This window comes from Mustela putorius, unplaced genomic scaffold (assembly GCF_011764305.1).
Source record: "Mustela putorius furo isolate JIRA1106 unplaced genomic scaffold, ASM1176430v1.1 tig00000135_pilon_pilon_pilon, whole genome shotgun sequence".
Taxonomy (NCBI): Eukaryota; Metazoa; Chordata; class Mammalia; order Carnivora; family Mustelidae; genus Mustela; species Mustela putorius.
This window is the reverse complement of record NW_025421292.1, coordinates 3,885,163-3,903,679: the sequence shown is the minus strand read 5'-3', so window position 1 is coordinate 3,903,679 and position 18,517 is coordinate 3,885,163. Positions and strand designations below refer to the sequence as shown.

The following is an 18,517-nucleotide window of genomic DNA, read 5'->3' as shown; positions in this document are numbered from 1 at the left end:
ATCTTTAAGAAATTTATGAGTCAGGGTGCCTGGGTGTCTCAGTAGGTTAAGCCTTTGCCTTCAGCTTAGGTCATGATCTCTGCTCCATGGGGAGCCTGCCCCCCCCCCCCCCCCGCCCCTCTCCCTACTTGTGATCTCTCCCTCTGTTAATAAATAAATAAATAAAATATTTTTTAAAAAAGAAATTTATAGGTCAAAAGAAAAAAAGTCAAAGGTGAATTTACAAAGTATTTTGTACTGAGTGGAAATGAAAACTGTTCAGAATTTGTGGGAAGTAGCTAATGCAAGTGCTCATGGAAATTCTTAACATTATATGCCATATATATTAATTATATATATAACATTATATGTTATATATATAACATATATATACACACATATATATATATATGTTAGAGAAGTAAGGTTGTAAATCAGTATGTTGAGCCTCGACCTTAAACTAGAAAAAGAAGAGAAAATAAAACCCAAAGTAAGCAGAAGAAAAAAGTTAATGATAAAAGTTGAAACCAAGGAAAAGTAGAAAATCATTGAAATGAAAAGCTGGCTTTTTGAGAAGACCAGTGATATTAATTACTTCATGCCAGTATGTTAGATGGATGAAATGGGCAGATTCCTTAAAAGACACAAAATACCAGCCCTTACTCAGGAAGAAATAACCTGAGTAGTCCTTTACCTATTAAAGACATTATATTCCCCAAATAAAATTGTGGACCCAGGTGACTTCCCTGATAAATTCTACTGAACATTTTAAGAAGTCATAATGCCAGTTTTACATAAATTCCTCCATAATGTTGATGAGGAGGGAATACTTAACTCACTCTATGATACTGGTATTATCTTGGTATTAAACCAGACACTGGTGCCTGCCTAGCTCAGTTGGTAGAGCATGGGACTCTTGACCTCAGGGTTGTAAGTTCAAGCACCAAGTTGGGTGTAGAGATTACTTAAAAAAATAAAATAAGTAATAAATATTCCATCCATCCAAGTACATTGCAAGAAAAAAAATTAGAGACCAATATTCCTTATGAGAACAGTCATAAAATTCTTAACGAAATTTTAGCAAATTGACTCCAACAACATATAAGATGGATAAAGTACAATGACCAAATGGGATTTGTCTGAGGAATGCAAATAGTAATCCCTCATTATTTGTGGTTTTGCTTCCCATGATTTCAGTTACCTGTGGTCAACCTCAATCTGGAAGCATATGATTCTCCTGATATATCCTTAGAAGTTCAATAGTCGCTTAACACTACGTCACAATGCCTACATCTTTCACCACCTTTCCTCTCATTGTGTAGGCATTTTATGGTCTCACATCTTCCCAAGAAGGGTGAGTACAGTTCAATTAAGATATTTTGAGAGAGAGAGATGACATTCCTGTAACTTTTATTATAGTATGTTGTAATTGTTCTAGTTTATTATGTTGTTAATCTCTTACTGTGCCTAATTTATAAATTAATCTTTATCACAGATATGTATGTATAGAAAAAAACCATAGTAAATCTAGCGTTTGCTTCTATTTGTAGGTTCAGGCATCCATTGGGGGTCTTAGTTATATCTCCTGCAGATAAGGTTGGGAGGGGCATACTATGTACCACATTAACAAAAAAGAGAAAAAAATTAAAAAGAACATTATTATAGTTAAATATTAAACATTCAATACCTAGGGATAAATTATGTAAAGGATGTGTAAAATCTTTACACTGGAAGCTTTTATAAAATATTACTGAGAAAAAAATTAAAACCTAGGTAAATGAAGAGCTATTATGTTCAAGGATTGGAAGATTCGGTATTGTCACTTCTCTCTAAAAATGTAGATTCAGTACAATACCAATCAGAATCCCAGCAGGCAATTTGTAGAAAGTGAGGTTTAAGCTGGTTTTAAAATTCATATGGAAATGAAGGTCTAGAATAACCAAGACAATCTTGATGAACAGAGAGGATTTAACGCTATCTAAACGCTTCTAAAAATTATTAGAGCTATAATAATAAAAACAATGATATTGATGTAAATATAAACAAATAGATTCATGGAACAGAGAGTCCAGAAAAAAAATATGGTTAGTTGATTTTTTAGTGTGGTGCCAAGGAAATTAAATGGAAAAAGAATAGTCTTTTCAATAAGTGGAACAATGATACTCCTATACAAAACAAAACAACCTGAATCATACCTTAATCCACACTTTTCATCATATTTAAAAGTTCATTCAAAATTGGGGTACCTGACTGGCTCAGTTTGTTAGACATCTGATTCAGCTCAGATCATGATCTCAAGGTCCAGGTATCAAGTCTCTTGTTGGGCTTTGCATTCATTGGGGTGTCTGTTTCTCCCTCTTCCTCTGCCCCTCCCCTGCTTGCTTGCTCTTTCAAATGAATAAATAAAATCTTTAAAAAACAAAGAATTAAAAAATAAGAGACATGTTTCCACTTATATGAAATTCTATAAAATACAAACTATTCAGAAAGCAGATGAGAGGTTGTCTGGAGACATGAGCTGGAGAAGAATGAACTATAAAATCATTTATTTTGGGGCATCTGGGTGGCTCAGTGGGTTAATAAGCTTCTGCCTTCGGCTCAGGTCATGATCCCAGGGGCCTGGGATCGAGCCCCGCATTGGACTCTCTGCTCAGCGGAGAGCCTGCTTCCCCTCCTTCTCTCTCTGCCTGCCTCTCTGCCTCCTTGTGATCTCTGTCGAATAAATAAATATTTAAAAAATAAAATAAAATAAATGATTTTTTAAAAAGATTTTTATTTATTCACTTGACAGAGACCACAAGGAGGCAGAGAGGCAGAGAGAGAAGCTTTAATAGGCAGAGGCTTTAACCTACTGAGCCACTCAAGTGCCCCAAGTTGTTTACTTTAAATATGTACAATTTATTGTACATTTGTAGAGTCTGTGTCACTACATTTGTTTTAAAAATGTACTTGAGTGTTTTTCAGTGTTTATATTTTGCTGCTCAAATTTCAGGATCACATAAGGGACTCAACTGTAATTTTTCAGTGGTTAAGTTTGAGAGGTGGGAAAACATGTAGTGTGTTATCAAGTTCACTTAATGTTTTAACTTATCACAAAACTGAAAAACTGTAATGTACCAACTTGGGCTTTCTGAAATTCTGAAGGAATTTTCAGAATGATATATATAAAATACTAGATTTAATTTTGCTGTCAGATTAGAACATTATTCAACTGGATGATAGGGAGATGGGAAAGAATGTTACAAGAACCCTAAAGATAAAATGGAGGAAGTTAACAGAATTCTAGGCTTGGGAGAAATTCTTAGGATTTTGTTTGGATGACCATGTAAATAATGGCCCCTCAGATATGTCTACATCCTAATCTCTGGAATTTGTTAATATGTTACCTTACATAGTTGAAAGGACTTTGCAGATGTGATTTTGAGATGGGGAGATTATCCTGGATTATACAGATGGGCCCAACATAATCACAGGGCTTCTTAAGAAATTTAAGAAAGCAGAGAAACTTTCCTGGCTGTGGCCAGAAGGAGATGTGACTACAGAAGAAAGATCAGAGACATACAGTATTGCTGTTTTGAAAATAGGAAGAAGCAGTGAGCCAAGGAATGTGGGTGGCCTCTAGAATTTGGGGGGAAAAAAAAAAAAGGCAAGGAAATAGATTTTTTTCTAGAGTCTCTAGAAGGAATACAGCCCTGCTAACAGCTTGATTTTTTTTGTCCAGAGGGCTCTACTTCTGACTCCAGAACTATAAGATAATACATATGTTTTATATAAGCAGTTAAATTTATAATTTGTTACTGCAGCTATAAAATACAAATATAGTATCCAAGGTTGTAGAGCTCAGAATTAATAGTGTTTTGCCAGAGCATTGCAATGGAAAGTGAACTCTGTAATACCAAAATAACTTTTTCCATTGCTTGGGACTTGTTTTCCCTTCCGCATTTCAAACCTCATTTTTCCATAAAGTAAAATGTGTATTTATTCATTAAAAAGTAATTCTAAACATAAAACATTATAGTTGGAATAAATCTTAGCTATCGTTCTAATTTGATCTCCTGAAATTTATAATTGGAGAAACTGAGCAACAGCCAAAGATTCCATAGCTAGTTGCCAGTAGATCGGAGCTTAAATTCAGGCATAGTTCAGTGTTCTATCATATATACCCTTAGAAATTTGTTCTGGAATTGTGGAATATCTGAGTCACTTTTTGGAAAAGGGTGTTTACTTAGGGAGATAGATGAATCTTTGTCTAGTTGACAAGATTAATTGTGGGATTAATTTGTCACCTTGGAAGGCCCTAAGTACCTGATCCTTAAGAGATGGAATAAGTCACAGTAACAGACTTCACTGGTCAGTAACTTGACATGCATGTGGGGGAAGGTACCAGCTCAAAATGGAGGGGTTTGGGAGAAAACAAATTTCCTGGGACATCTGGGTGGCTCAGTCAGTTAAACATCTGCTTTCAGCTCAGGTTGATCGAGTCCTGCATCAGGTTCCTTGCTCAGTGGGGAGCCTGGTTCTCCCTCCACTTGCTGCTCCCTCTGCTTGTGCTCTCTTTTCTCTCTCTCTCTCTCTCTGACAAATAAAATCTTTACAAAAATAAGTAATAAAATAAATTTTCCTTATTCTTGCCTAGATCTGTTACAATATTACAGATTCTGTTTTTGTCAGACTTCTCCCCAGACACTGCATCTGTCCTGTAATGGAATATCTGCTCGTTCTCAGAACCCAGTGGCCACAGAGGCTGCTAGACATCAGACCTGACAGCAGCCCTCTTTCCCTTCTCTGTCCTCCTTTGCTGTTCTCCTTTGGCACCTTTATGGTGGGGATTTAATTTGGCTAAGGTTTTTATTCCTTTTATATAAGGTTTTGTTCACAGACCAAAAATGCTCTTCTCATATAGTTTTTCTCTGGGACATAATGACCTTTGGAAAGAATATATTAAAGCCATGTCTTAAATCTGCTTAATGTATATTACAGTGCTTTAATAAGACGGTACTAGAAGAGGATACAGTATGACACAGAACTTTTATCCTACCTTTCTTCCCTCTGCATTTTAGCTCTCTAAACCACCTTTTCCTCCAGTTGTGATTTAATGTATCCTCAGATTGACAGCTGCCAGTAGTCTTCTGCTCTTGACTGCCCATGTTTAAGGAAAACTGATATAATTCACAAGATGAACCTGCTGTGTGTATGTATGTATATATGTATGGCCATATATTTACAGTCAACTTTGGAGATATGCTAATTTTGCCAGCATTTTATTAGAACAGAATGTTATTTTGACTTTTTTTTTAATAGTTGAACACTCAGGTACAGTGTAATTCTCTAGATTTTTCAGAGTAGATTTGGAGAAGGAATGTAGTCAACTGGTAATGATATTTCAACACTAATTCCTTACCCTAGTGTCTGATATTTTACCCTTTTTATATTGCTGCTATTGAAAATCAATTCACTTCAGTGTTTGTTGAGTGCCTCTTCTACTCCATTCACTTACACTACATGGTGGAGGTATGAAGATGAATAGGACACATTGTCTACTTATGGACCTGTCTGTAATGTTCATAGATCTTTGTCATGTTACCTTGTTGGCTTGTTCTTAGAAATCATCAGCCAACTTGGAAGCAAACTGTTTGACCCTGTGAGTCAACCCACGGTGATAATCTACCAATGTGATAGAGCTAGAATTTGATTTTTCTATCAAAAACATGAGCAAACATGTTCAGAACATGAAGTAATAGAGGCTTACTCCTGTCTTTACCCTTAGCAGAATGTAAGTTCTGAGAAGATAGAAATTGTTTTCTGTTATTTATTGCTGTGCCTCCATTGCCTAGAACAGTAGCACACAGTAGGTACTCAGTAGCTGTTTGTTGATGCCTCCTTATCTTTCAACTTTGAACTCAGATGTGTGTGTATAATGCTTTGGCTACCTGTTCCTCTATGGATACATTTACCTTATCTTGCAGTGTCCTGAATTTAGTTGCATGGCCATACTTACATGCAGGGTAGGATCACGTTTGTTCTAGAAAGCTTTGTGTCCTGTTTAAAAAAAAAAAAAATAGAGGTCTTATTAACAAGGAAGAAGTGAAGAAAAAGAGACTTGAGAATTACTGGCAGTCTCTTCCATAACCATAACACATACCAGTGATATCTGTCAGATGTACCTTTGAGCTAAGAGGTGCCACAATTTGGTATGGAGTAGGCTACAGCTAGTGATGGCTACAAGGCAGTGCGTAAAGTCAAGAAGGTACCAGAGAAGGATTCACATGTTTCCCTGAGGTGGTGAAAGAGCAGTAAATAATTTTATTTGAACAATGGTATGGTATTAAGGGAATGAGAGGAACTGTGCTTTCGAAGTGCCGAGAGAGCTTTTTGATCTGTCAATTGTAATATTGCTGGCTGCTTCCGGGACGGCTTGCAGTTTTTAAACTGTTCAGCTGTATTGCTAAGAGTCCTAGTAATCAGAAATGAGGCATTATAAGTTTGAGAACATGGTTTTATTTACTTAGTAGAAATTGCTGTATACTTTTATCTTAATTTCCATGTAGAGTCTGATAACTCCCCAACGAACACCCAGACTTCTCCCCTGCGTTCAGTCCTTGTCTCTCTGACTGCCCTCTGGATATCTCACAAATACTCTTTGTTCAACCAGAGATCTCTTCCTCTACATTGAAGGTGCTCCAAAATGTTTGAATTAAATTTAACAGTAAAAATAAAAATTCCTGATGAGGGATGCCTGCGTAGCCCAGTTGGTTGAGCATCTATTTGCCTTTGGCTTAGTTCATGATCCTGGAGTCCCTGGGAGGGAGACCAATGTCGGGCTCCCTGCTCAGTGGGGAGTCTGCTTCTCCCTCTCACCCCACTCGTGCATTCTTTCCCACTCTCTCCCAAATAAATAAAATCTTTTTTTTTTCAATTAAAAAACATATTTCAATGGTTTTACATTAACCTTAGCAATTTGTTTTGAAAAAATAATAAAAGTCCAGATGAGTGGAACCGGGAATTGTTTCATCTTTTTGTCCTAAGTTGAAAAAAAAAATCATGAAAGTAATATATGCTTATTGTTAAATGATTTAAATGATCTAAAATAAAATTTAAGAAGTGGAGATTTCTGTCTCCCCCCTTCTCCCAGATTTCATTCTCCAGAGTTAATTTTACTGGCTATTTTGATAGTAGGTATCTTTCCAAACTTTTGTGTAACATATATGCTATTTTCCTTCTGAAAATAAGATCATATTGTAGACTGTTTGCAGCTCACCATTTACTTAATAGTACATCTTGGACATCTTCCCATCTTTTCATGTCATTATTAGAAAGTTATTTTATCTGGAATGGCTAAGACCTTACCTGTTCTATATTAATATTTCCAGAGTTTAGCTTTCTTAACTCTAAGGAGAAAAATAATTTAAAAAAGGCATGTAATACATAATTTGTAATCTAGTTCTGTAAAATGATTGCACACACCAAAATCTACAAACAGCTGGGGACCGTGGTTGGTTGCTGCGTGTAATTACAATATGGCACATTGTCACATGTATTATCCCCCTGTGATATCATCAACTGAATTTTATTTATTTACTTTTTTAATAACCCAGTGGACCAAGTTATCACTGGGCACTGTGTACCATAACAATACACTTCACTTATTATAATAGTATTCTTTTTCAGTGAATGAGCATTTATAAAATCCTAATTCGGCTGTTTGGATGTTTTTGGTATTTAGACTCTTAATAATTCTTTACTGTCCAGATTTCTAATCCTTTTCAAAGACTGTATTTTTGTGGTATGAATTTGCCAGATTTTATTTAAATACTCCCACAACCATTTTATTGAGGAAAAACTTTAGCATGCTTTTATTTAGCCCTATGGTAAACTTAGTGATAACTTAAGCAGTCTGTAAGTGTTTGATGAACAAATCCATGCTTGACTCTTTCCCCTATGTATTTAAGTTTTTCTGATCCTTTCTTCTTCTTAAGCCTTTGCTTTCTTTTTCTCTTTTACCTAAAGCATTTCACCTTTTCCTTTGGTAAGCCTAGTGCAAGTATCACATGGCTCACCTGTCACTTTTGCATCTTTTTTTTTTTTTTTTTTTTTAAAGATTTTATTTATTTTATTTGACAGAGAGAGATCACAAGTAGGCAGAGAGGCAGGCAGAGACAGAGGGGGAAGCAGGCTCCCTGCTGAGCAGAGGGCCCGATGCGGGGCTCGATCCCAGGACCCTGAGATCATGACCTGAGCCGAAGGCAGCGGCTTAATCCACTGAGCCACCCAGGCGCCCCTCACTTTTGCATCTTTATGCATTCCTCTTCTACTTAACTTGTAACTCATAATATGCTGTCTTCTCTTATTTCAGTTTCTTAACCTCTTAGCCTTTACCTCTGCCCAGTGCCTCTGGGAGATCCTAGGGGAATCCCTGGATCTCCCAGCGATTCCCCTGCACAAAATGAAAAAAAAAAAAAAATTTAGCCAAATACTTATTCATAGATGTCCCATTTTATTCTAAGTAGAATCCCTGAATATTTGAGAAGTAATCGTATCCACAAAATAAAGACATGTAAGAAAAATGTACAACCAGATATTAAGAGTATATAAAAATCAAAAACCTTGTTTAAAAGATCCTTTGAACAGAGTAAATGAAATAATGGACATAGCTGATAATCAAATGTGATCTAGGCATTCCATTAAAGAAAATCTCAGAATATAGAGCAAAAAGCCAATGATGGAATCTAAGAGAAAAGCTTAATGTTTCTTAACTTTTTGTGCACATTAGAATAATCTGAGATGCTTTTTAAAAACTGATGTGGGAGAGGGAAGATGGTGGAGGAGTAGCAAACTGAAATGACATCAGATCGCAGGAGTTCAGCTAGATAGGTATTAAACCATTCCGAACACGTACAAACTCAGCAGGAAATAGAAGAAGAGCAGCAATTCTAGGAATAGAAAATTTATCGCTTTCCGAAAGGTAGGAAGTGCAGAGAAGTGAATCCGAAGCTGCAGGAACACAGACCGCAAGGGGAGGAGCCTGCTCCTGGGAAGGGGGGGAGCAACAGAGCACAAAATCGGAACTTTTAGAAGTCGGCTCCACTGAGGGACATCACTCCAGAGGCTAAGTGGGGGTGGAGCCCTCACAGGGACAGTGTGGTCTCAGGTCCCGCGGGGTCATAGAAGGATCAGGGGTGTCTGAGTGTAGCAGAACTCCCAGGTATCCGAGCGGGGAAGCCGACTATAGAGACAGAGGCGAGGAGTGAGCTCTCAGCTTGGGGTTACATTAAACTGTGATCCTCGGCGCAGTCCCACTGCTGCTCTTTGAGCAGGGACTCCACAAGTGGCAGATCTGGGGAGACTCACCTTCCTTCTCTGAAGGCAGGAATCTGCTGGGTTTGGAGACTCAAAACAGGGCCAGGCGTCAGACACAAGTGCTCGGTTCCGGGCTGGATGAGCTCGGAGCATGGCTGGAGACCAGGGAGATGAGAGGAATTGACTACTTTACTCTGAGGGTGCACTGAGGAGTAGGGCCCCAAGCTCTCGCCTCCTCCAGGCCAGAGATTGGGAGGCTGCCATCTTCATTACCGTCCTCCAGAGCTCTATGGAAAGCATTCAGGGGAAAAAAAGCTCCAAGAGTGAACCTGAGCAGATTACCTAGCCTGGCCCCTAGCAAGGGTGGTGCAATTCCGCCTCCAGGCAAAGACATTTGAGAATCACTGCAACAGGCCCCTCCCCCAGAAGATTAGCAAGAACATCCTGCCAAGACCAAGCTCACTGATCAAGGAGAATAACGGAACTCCAGAGCTAGGGGAAAGCAACCCATAGAATTCCTGGCTTTTCCCCCATGATCCTTTAGTCTTCCAAATTAAATTTTTTAAATTTTATTTTATTTCTTATTCTATTTCTTTTTTTTTTTTTTAAATTTTATTTGTTTATTTGACAGAGAGCGAGGGAGCACAAGCAGGCAGAGTAGCAGGCAGAGGGAGAGGGAGAAGCAGGCTCCCTGCTGAGTAAGGATCCTAACATGGGGCTTGGTCCCAGGACCCTGGGATCATGACCCGAGCTGAAGGCAGTTGCTTAACCAACTGAGCCACCCAGGCACCCCTCTTATTCTATTTTTTAAACTTTTTTTCTTTCCTCTTAACGTTTTTTAACTAGTTTATCTTAACAATACCTTTCTAAAAAAAAAAACAAAAAAACTTTTTAAAACTTCATTGTTACAGTCATATTTTATCCCTTCATTGTATTTAACCTTATTTTTCGTATACATATAGGTTTTTTTCTTAAAAAATTTTTGGATACAATTTCTTACAGTAGATCAAAATATACCCTAATCTAGCCCATGGCTTTGTTTTCATCTCCAGCCTGAGCACATTCCCTCCTGTTTTCTTTTTTTGAATGAACTTATCAATTCCTTTTTTAGAATTTTAAAAAAATTTTCATCTTGACAGTCATATTCCATCCCTTCATCATGTTTACCCTTATTTTTGTGTATATATGTATGTATATATATATATACACACACATATGTGTATATGTATATATGTGTATGTGTATATATATATGTATATATGTGTATATATATACACACACATATGTGTGTGTGTGTGTGTATTTTCTTTCTTTAAAATTTTGGGAGGTTGTTTTTTTCTTTTCTTTTTATAATTTCTAATTTTTTAAATTTACATGTAATGTATTATTAGCCCCAGAGGTACAGGTCTGTGACGCACAAGGTTTACACACTTCACAGCATTCACCATAGCACGTACCCTCCCCAATGTCCATAACCCCACCACCCTCTCCCTCCCCCCTCCCCCAGCAACCCTCAGTTTGTTTTGTGAGATGAAGAGTCTCTTATGGTTTGTCTCCCTCCCGATCCCATCTTGTTTCATTTATTCTTTTCCTACCCCCCAAACCCCCGACATTGCTTCTCCACTTCCTCTTATGAGGGAGATCATATGATAATTGTCTTTCTCTGATTGACTTATTTCACTAAGCATACTACCCTCTAGTTCCATCCACGTTGTCTCAAATGGCAAGATTTCATTCCTTTTCATGACTGCATGGTATTCCATTGTGTGTACAGATATAGATAGATAGCAGTAGTGCACTATTGCAAGTGCAATTGCACTACTGGGTATTTACCCCGAAGATACAAATGTAGTGATCTGAAGGGGCACATGCACCCAAATGTTTATAGTAACAATGTCCACGATAGATAAACTATGGAAGGAACCTAACTGTCCATGAACAGATGAATGGATAAAGAAGGTGTGGTGTGTTGCATAGTATTCCATACAATGTAACCATGAAAATGCAACCAGGAAAAGGAATGAAATCTTGCCATTTGCAACGATTTGGATGAAAGTAGAGGGTATTGTGCTTAGTGAAATAAGTCAATCAGAGAAAGGCAATTATATGATCTCCCTGACATGAGGAATTTGAGAGGCAGGGTTAGGGGTTTGGGGGGTAGGAAAAGAATAAATGAAACAAGATGGGATCGGGAGGGAGACAAACCATAAGAGACTCTTAATCTCACAAAACAAACAGGTTTGCTGTGGGGAGGGGGGATGTGGCGTGGGTTGTTGGGTTATGGACATTGGGGAGGGTACGTGCTATGGTGAGTGTTGTGAAGTGTGTAAGCCTGACAATTCACAGACCTGTACCCCTGGGGCAAATAATACAGTATATGTTAATAAAAATAATAATAAAATAAAAACGCTAATGCCCTTAGGGCACCTGGGTGCCACAGTCCGTTGAGCATCATCCAGCTCTTGGTTTCTGCTCAGGTCATGATCTCAGGGTCATGAGATAGAGCCCTGAGTTAGGCTCCATGCTCAGCATGGTATCTGCTTGATATTCTCTCCCTCTCCTTTTGCCCCTCCCATGCATGTGTGCTCTGTCTCTCAAACAAATAAATACATCTCAATCAAAAAACCCCACTGAGGCCCTGGCCCCACCCCAGACGAATTAAATGCAGATTCTCTGTGAGTGGGGTGCTGGCATCAGTGGCTTTTTTTTTTTTTTTAAAGATTTTATTTATTTATTTGAGAGAGAGCATGAGAGGCGAGAAGGTCAGAGGGAGAAGCAGGCTCCCCATGGAGCTGGGAGCCCGAAGCGGGACTCGATCCCGGGACTCCAGGACCGTGACCTGAGTCGAAAGCAGTTGCTTAACCAACTGAGCCACCCAGGTGCCCCATCAGTGGCTTTTTTAAAAGCTTCCCAGATGATTCTCATGCTTATCCCATGTTTAGAAATATGCTTAAGAGATTTGAAGGATAAAACTGAGATGTGTACAGTCTGTCTAGTAAGACTTTGAAGTAGAGGACAGACAATGAAGGAAATGAAATAATAGTACGAGCTTCCCTGAGATCCCCAAAGACTCATCTTAAGCAATTAAAGACCAGGATATCAAGGCTTCTGTGGGAATTAAGGAAAGAAGACAAATACCACAATATATCTTGTGATAAGTCTGAACCCCAGGAATAAAGAAAATCCTTATACCCTTTTTAAAGAATGGGAGCCACCTTGTACACTAGGGAGTGAAGGAAACCTACCCGACCTAATTGGTCCAAACATGGCTTCTTGACCCAAACATGGCTTCTGCTTTCTTCCCTAGATGTGGTTCTCTGCTTAATTTCTCTTGTCCTCTTCTGCTTTTGATAATGCTCACCCAAGACTCCCTTGGGAAGAGCTGTTCTTACAGTTGCTGTTTAAAAGCCAGTTTGTGCTTCTTTGTCCTCTTCTTCAGTCTGATCCCTTCTGCCTTCTAATTCAGTGACACACCTTTTCTTGTTTTCCAGCTCAGTCAGAGCTTTATCAATTTTTCTGTAATTCCAAGGCCCTCTTGGAGTAAGTTGATAATTTAGTACTGTCTTTCAACCTTTGGAATTTGGATGGTCTAATATTTTCTAGATATTTTTTGTTTTAATACTAATATAATACTAATATAATTGAGAACAGCAATTCATTGAAGTAGTCAGTGACAAGAGTAATTATAAATTTGGGGGCTCAGTCATTAAGCATCTGCTTTTGGCTCGGGTCATGATCCCAGGGTCCTGAGATCGAGCCCCGCATCAGGCTCCCTGCTTAGTGGGAAGACTGCTTCTCCTTCTCCTACTCCCCCTGTTTGTGTTCTCTCTGTCAAATAAAAAATCTTCAGTAACTACTTGACCTGAGAAAACCAAGTGTAGCAAAACACTGGATGTATCTAAGAGATGGAATAAAGGAGGAAGTAGTTTGTAGCTATAAAAGCAGTAATTCTCTTGAAGATTCTTTTTCCTCTCCTGTCTTCTTAACTGGACATCTGAGCCCTAGGTCCCTGAAGAGTTGATGCAGTGGTCCCTGCTGGAGGCCGGGCTCAGCACTTTTGATGTACACTAAGGATGTACACTGGAAATGAGCAAGGCATCTTCGGTTAAGGGGAAAATAAGAGGATTAAAGAGAGAAGTTAAGTCTGGCTGACTGTTCTGTTCATTTCTGTCTTGCTCTGGCCTCAGACTTATTTCTTTTTTAAAAGAGAGGGGAAGGGCAGAGGGAAAGGGAGAAGTAGTCTCCCTACCAAGCAGGGAGCCCCACATTGGGCCTCCATCCCAGAACTCTGAAGTCATCCAGGACTCCAAGATCATGACCAGAGCTGAAGGCAGATGCTTAACCAACTGAGCCACCCAGACCCCTCTTTTTTCTTTTTTCAGTTGTGCTTAATATACATAACATAAAATTTACAGTTTTTACCAGTATTAAATGTACAGTGCAGTGACAGTAAGTACATTCACACTGCTCTGCTATTATTACCACATTTGTTCTCCAGAATGTTTTCACCTTCCCAAAAAGAAACTCTGCACCCATTAAACAACAGTCCATGCCCCCTTCCTCCAGCCCCTACTAACCTCTTTTTTACTTTCCTGTGTCTATGAATTTGCTTATTCTAGGTACCTCATTAGAAGTAGAGTCCTAGAATATTTGCCGTTTTGTGTCTGGTTTATTTCACTTAGCATAATGTTTTTAAGGTTTATCAATATTGTAGCATGTGTCAGCATTTTATTTTTATGGCTGGATGGTTTAATCATACATGTAAGCACAGGCACCATATTTTGTTTATAGACACTTGGATTGTTTCCATCTTTAGACTGTTGTGAATAGTGCTGCTATGGAGATTGTTGTGCAGGTCTCTACTTTCATTCATTTTGAGCGTATATCCAGGAGTGGAATAGCTGGATCATAATGGTAATTCTGTGTGGAACATTTTGATGAACCACAAAGGATGTGCCATTTTATATTCCCACCAGCAATGCATGAGGGTTCCAGTTTTTCTCTACAGTCTCCCCAGACATTTGCTATTTTCCATTTTTTGAAAACAGCTATTCTAATGGGTGTGAAGGTATCTAAGGGGGAGCATAACATATGATCCCAAAATATGCCACTTGGGCATGTGGACTATTTTGAGCGGAAGGCAATCGAGGTCTAACAGATTGAGGAAGAGGTAGGTTGATTGATCGATTCAGTCATACATACATACATACCTTTCCCTGCACTGCCTAAAAGAATTTACATGGAGGGCCTGTACCAGGATGAGAGCTAATACTAGAGATAACTTTTTATATAAAAAAGGACTTATCTGCATGGCAGGGCAAACATTTGTTTACCAAACATTTGTTCCTCCCATCATCCTGTGAATTGTCTTCCTCCCCTTTGAAGCCCCACACCCCTACTCCCTTCTCCTTCGCTCAGGATGGCCCATAACACTCAGTTGCTTGTGTGTCTGGCAACTTCATATCTTTGCGGTTCCCGTAGATTCGAAATTTGGGGTTTTTTTTTTCTTCTTAATCTATCTTATGTCAACTTAATTATTAGATTAGCGAAAGAACCTGAAAGGGAAGAAGGGGAAAGTTTTCCCGCTCACATATTTCATTGTGATTTTGATTTGCATTTCCCTAAAAACTAACGATGTTGAACATCTTTTCATGTGTTTATTGGCCATTTGTACATCTTTTCCCAGGTTCCTTTTTTGAAGGAGAAAAAAATGTATGGGCATGTGTGGGAATATCATTCATCATCTTCCCATTCCCCATACTAGTGTGGAGGAAGGAAGTTAGCTTGGGGAAAATAGATGGCTAAACACAGTGTGCAGCTTCATGTAGATGTGTAGTCTGTCCTCGTATGTGATCTTGTTTCCTCTGCTTGCATATTTATCCGTTTTGTATGTGTATCTTGTCTACAAAGAGATAATTCCTCTTGACACTCCCATGCGTTAATGGGCTTGAATGTTTTGACAGAGTCATGGTGTTGAAAGTCAGTGAGGGCTTTCTGGTTCATCCTTACATGGGTATTTTCAAAATTAAGATAAATTATTGCATTTAGTTACAAGTCCTAGGGTTTACCTATTTCCTTGTGTGTTTTCTTTTGTGTTTTAGTTTTAAGAGGCTGAAAGCTGTTATGGCCCAGGCATCTGTGGTACTTAGAAAGAATGCTACTGTTGTTTTTCTTTGTCATTAACAAAGATTCCAGTTCTGATATTCTTTTTTTTGTCTTCTCTCTGAAAACTCTCCTGTTAGTAGGATAATCTGATTCAAGTTATCTATATTTTAACAGAGAACAACACAGTGAGTAATACACCTGGAGAACTAGTGGATAATGCTTTAAAATGATTTTTCAAAAAAAAGGATTTCTCATTTGGGGGATCTGACAATTTAGTTATGTTAACTGAGTTTTTCAGTACAGTGTTGGTGAAATTTTAAGCGCATTCTCATTTTTCTTATGTCTCAGGTGTTTGCTGACTTGCACTTTGGAGAGTGCCTGCTTATCTGGCATGTCCATAACAGAACTGTGTGTTCCCTCTCTGATATACTGGGTAGGAGTTTCCCCCCTTTGGACAGTTCAGAACAGTGAGCTTTATCATAGATTAATATCCATAGTTACATAGTGATTTTAAATCCAGAATAAACCTAGAGTAGGGGAAAGAAGAAAAGGCTCCCTTATGAAAAAAGGGAAACTTTCTCAGTGTGTCTTGGAGATTTTCAGGAATTGTCTCATCTTATTGCCTTTTTTCATATAAGACTAGGTCAAGGAAGAAGGTTTTTTAAAAATTTGTTTTGTTTGTTTATAAAAATCTGTACCCCAAAGGACAAACTGAAATTGTTGGGAGAAACTTGAAGAGTTCAGCTTATTTCTTTATTGTTCCAGATTTATCTGCCTTTGAAAGTTGAAAGGTGTTTTATTGTTTTTTATCTTTGTGTTTTAATTGCTCGTGCTACCCCTTTTTATATACTCCATACTACTTGGAACTATTGTCTGGAATTACAATTACTTGCATCCCTTTAAGTGTTAGAATCAAATGTGAAGACCAAATTCCTTTATCAAATGAGACTTACCAAGTTAGCAAATCAATTTACAAGTTCTCTATTAATTTTAGCAAGCTATTGTTTCCAAGGGGTAAGGTTAGAACCAAAAGAAATGGCTTTTTTAAGATTTATTTATTTGATGGAGTGATGTGAGCAAGTAGGAATGGCTGGGGTCGGGGGGAGGTGGTGCGGGTAGCGGGAAGGGTAGAGATTCTCAAGCAAACTCCTGACTGAGCACAGCCTGATGACCCTGAGATTATGACCTAAGCTAAGATCAAGAGTCAGACACTTAACTGACTGAGCTGTTTTTTGATTGACAATATTTTCATTTAAAAATGTAGTGGATCTCCAATTGATAAGAATTAAAAAGAAAGGCAATGCCTTCGGATGTGGGGTAGTCATTCTTTTTCAGAACTTTTAGTTTTTTGTGGTATTTGTGCTTGCGTGCACACACACACACACACACACACTCTTACTCTCCCCCTTAAATGATTTGAAAGTAAGTAGCAGACATCATGACATCTCAGGATGTGTCTCCTAAGAATGAGGATATTATTCTACATAGGACTACAATACTGTATCAAACTCTAGAAAGTTAACCTTATAATGTACAGTCTCATTTTTTTAAGTCTTTCTAATTCTCCCCAAAATGTGCTTTTATAACACTTTTGTCCCCCTAATCCAGTATCTAGCCATGGATCACACATCTTATTTGGTTGTTGTATCTCTTCAGTTGTGTGTGTGTGTGTGTGTGTGTGTGTGTGTGTGTGTGTTAGTCACCATAAAACACATCATTAGTTTTTGATGCAGTGTTCCAAGATTCATTGTTTATGCACCACATCCAGTGCTCTATACAATATGGGCCCTCTGCAATACCCACCACCAGGCTTACCCATTCCCCCACCTCCCTCCGCTCTAAAACCCTCAGATTGTTTCTCAAAGTCCATAGTCTCTCATGGTTCGTCTCCTCCTCCAGTTTGCCTCAATTCACTTTTCCTTTCCTCCTCCTAATGGTTGTCTTATCTCTTTAGTCTCCTTTAAACTGGGACAGGCCCCCTATCTTTTTTTGAGTGAGGGATACATTCATAACATTAACATTTTGAGGCATCTAGTCCAGTGGTCTTATATGATATTCCACGACTGATTTTGTATTTTTCTTCTTCTTCTTCTTTATTTTTTTCTTTTTAGGATTTTATTTATTTGTTTGGCAGAGAGAGACAGAGAGGAGAGGGAACACAAAGCAGGGGGAGCGAGAGCGGAAGAGGGAGAAGCAGGCTTCCCGCGAGCAGGGAGCCTGATGTGGAACTCTGTCCCAGGACCCTGGGATCATGACCTGAGCCGAAGGCAGCCGCTTAACAACTGAGCCATCCAGGCACCCTTGTCTTGTCTTCTTGATTAGTTTCAGATTAAATACTTTTAGTAGGAATGCTATATGTGTAGTTCCCATTCCATCACATCACATCACAATGTAGTTCCCATTCCATCCAGGAGGCACAGTGATCGCCGTGTTTTATTTTTTGGTAATGCACCGTTTGGTCATGATGCAGACTGCTTGTGCTAAGGGGTATCTGTCAGATCATTGGAAAGTGCTTTTTCTTTATTTAGTAATCTGAAGGTTCATCCTTTGAGACTGTATGGTTGTCCTATTCCCTATAACCTTCCACCTGTTTATTTTAATTTTCTCATGATTTATTTTTTTTTTAGATTTTATTTATTTGACAGAAAGAGATCACAAGTAGGCAGAGAGGCAGGCAGAGACAGAGAGAGTGGGGAGCAGGTTCCCTCCTGAGCAGAAAGCCTGATGTGGGGCTCGATCCCAGGACCCTGGGATCATGACCTGAGCCCTGAGCCGAAGGCAGAGGTTTTAACCCACTGAGCCACCCAGGTGACCCTGTCATTGATTTAATTCAAGATTTGCCTGGGGACTATTGACGGATGTCAATTTATCTATGAAGGCCAGGGCATTTTTAAATTTCAATGTATTTTTCCAGGAGTAAGATTCATGACTCCCCAAATATTTAAAAGATCTTTTCCTCTCTGTTTTGGAGGTGCCTTCTGCAAGTCCCCATGCATTAGAGAAGTCTGTCATAAGCAGCTGGTTACTAGAAGCTGAGAACCAACCCTCTTCATGTAATTTTCCTAATTATCTAGCCTAGCATCACGTACAGCTGGGTACATAATTTCTGTTGTTGTTTGTTTGAGAATGCTTTGTT

At 38.7% G+C, this 18,517-nt stretch overlaps 1 protein-coding gene across 8 annotated transcripts in view; it reads left to right on the top strand.

Moving 5' to 3' along the window:
* The window catches only part of FKBP5 (FKBP prolyl isomerase 5), a 121,765-nt gene that overhangs the window by 46,005 nt on the left and 57,243 nt on the right, over positions 1-18,517 (top strand). Inside the window, exon 3 of one of the 8 annotated variants that reach the window (XM_004770689.3) lies at positions 1,177-1,333. The exons of the other annotated variants lie outside the window; for them this stretch is intronic. The gene's annotated coding sequence lies outside the window, so the exon portion shown is untranslated. The remainder of the gene's footprint in view (positions 1-1,176; positions 1,334-18,517) is intronic. 8 annotated transcript variants of the gene reach the window in all.